Here is a 2,530-nt window from a genome sequence, read left to right as displayed (position 1 = left end):
CAAACCCAAGGGTGCTCGCGCCCGCTGAAAACTCGCGGGGTCATCTGTAGCGCGCGACACCGCGGGGACCAATCACCTGTCCAGGACACACTCTCTCTATCTGTCGCTCTTTTCTCTCTCTCTCTCTCTCTCTCTGTCTCTCTCTCTCTCTAATACAGCTACAGGTCAAAGGTGGCAGGATCCAGATCCTTTACTTGGGCCCAAGTAAAGACAGAAACGCTGCAATATAAAAATGCTCCATTACAAGTAAAAGCCCTGCATTGAACATGTCACTGAAGCAAAAGTACACCAGTGTTATTAGCATGGACGGATTGCTGAATGGGCCGACTGGGTACAGGCTCAGGGGCCCCAGGACCTCTCGGGCCTCCCTTTTGAACTGACTTTTTAATATTTCTTAGTGGAAAGTCAATCAGAGGACCACAAAGAGATGCAAAACGAATTAAAATAGATGCAAAATGCCCACAAAGACACTCAAAACGACCACAGAGAGTTGCAAAATGACCATAAAGAGACACAAAACAAGTAAAAAATAGGCACAAAATGCCCACAGACTCAAAATGACTAGAGAGAGATGCAAAATGGGTAAAAATAGACGCAAAATGATCAGAAAGAGACGCAAAGCGACCAAAGAGAGATGCAAAACCAGTAAAAACATACATCAAACGTCCACAAGATGCAAAACAACCACAAAGAGACACAAAATGACCACAAGTGACATGGGCTTCCCAATCTGTGGGTCTAGCTCTTATGCAGAAGAGGGAGGCGGTCTGTGTCCGGGGCCCAGTTGTCTCATAATCTGTCCATGATTATTAGCTAAATTTAAATGTACAAACCATATGATCCGTTTATAAAATACATTCCATTGCTTTGGATTTAATTATCCAACAGTATATATATATATATATATATATATATAAAATAGTTAACATTTGCTCCACATTGATCAGCTACAACAGTAGTGCCACTTACATATTAATGCATCAGTAATAAAAATTCAATAATATATAAGAGGGACGGGGCGACTTTCCTGCATAATGACTACTTTTACTTTTGATACTTAAAGTACATTTTGCTGATAATACTTTTACTTGAGCAAGATTTAAAATGAGGGAGTTTTTTTTCATTACTCTATAAGTAAAGAATCTGAATACTTATAGATAAAATGTTATAAATAGCCAACCTCTGTCACAAGATTACTGAACATTTTAACACTGTTCTCAGTGGTTTATTTCTTTAAATACGATACATTCTCTCTTTTTTAAATCCTTTGTGAACCCCCCCATCCAAAAAATAAAAATAAAAATAAAAACACGGTGACTGAACATTGTATGGACTTTTACTTTGTGTGTCCTCAACTACACCTATTCACCTGAGCACTGTCAAATAGCGTTATAGCATTTGTTTACAAGACAGTCAAACTACATATTCACAGTGGGTCTGTGTACGCATGCGAAGCAGGTCACTGACTCCATGCTCTGGTCTCTGAGCAGCTGACCTTTAGCTCTGAGGCTGATCAGATAGATGGTCAAGGCTTGTGAAATTTTGGCAAGCGAAGAAGGTTGGAGGTCAAAAAAGGGAAAAACCCGAAGTTCATTTAAAAAGTAACATCAGCCTGGATAAGTTGTGTAAGTCCTGGAAAATAGCTTTGAACTCTTTGATATGTCAGTGCTGTCTTTCATCCTCTCTCACCTCCTTGCATGGTTAACAGTCACTTCGCACGACACGACAATATAGTGGTCAAGAGTAAACGCGAAATATGTCTACATAAATCAGGAAAATCATGTATCCAGAAGCAGATCATTTCTCAGAGTTTGACCTTCATACACCCCCCCCCCCGCCCATGTGTGTGAATGTCTGTGATGACAGACACCCCCTCCTCCAAATGCCCATTCACGGGGAACAGTGGAGGGTAGTGTTTGCCCTGTGAACAGAGCCTGAAGTGACTCCTTTTACTGAAACACTCGCCACTGTTCCCATGCTTGTGTGCATGCACACGCAAACGCGCGCACACACACACATTAAAACATTAAAATTACACCAGAAAAGGGTTACAAAAAAAAAAAATCTTGTTTTATTCTCCCTGTACCCAGAGAGGAGATGCATTACACAGATGGGTTGTACACGAAAAATAAAAACATCGAATATCTGATTCATACATAAGTAGTGAGAACCATTCATGCACTGCAATTTCTCTCACACACACTTCACACTATCATGATACATACTCTGTCTTGATCCTTCTTTTGCAAGTGCGCTGTTATTTTACTGTACCAACTGTCCTCCCTTAGTGACGTTGGACTTTTCCCCAGGTTTGTGCCTCTCATGTACAACCTTTACATTTGAGTCACAGCTAAGCTAAGCATCAGTTTTTCTGAACAATATATACCTGGCCATACATTAACACTTTCTTCTGTTCTAAGGTGTATGAAGAGTCCCGCACACTGTCCGTCACTTGCCCTTCATTAATAACTTCCTTTATCGACATGAACTTTGCCTGATGAAGGTCTGAGGACTGAGGTGTTTGCTCCTC

Source organism: Xiphias gladius, chromosome 15 (genome assembly GCF_016859285.1).
Source record: "Xiphias gladius isolate SHS-SW01 ecotype Sanya breed wild chromosome 15, ASM1685928v1, whole genome shotgun sequence".
NCBI lineage: Eukaryota > Metazoa > Chordata > Actinopteri > Istiophoriformes > Xiphiidae > Xiphias > Xiphias gladius.
Note: the sequence above shows the minus strand (reverse complement) of the source record.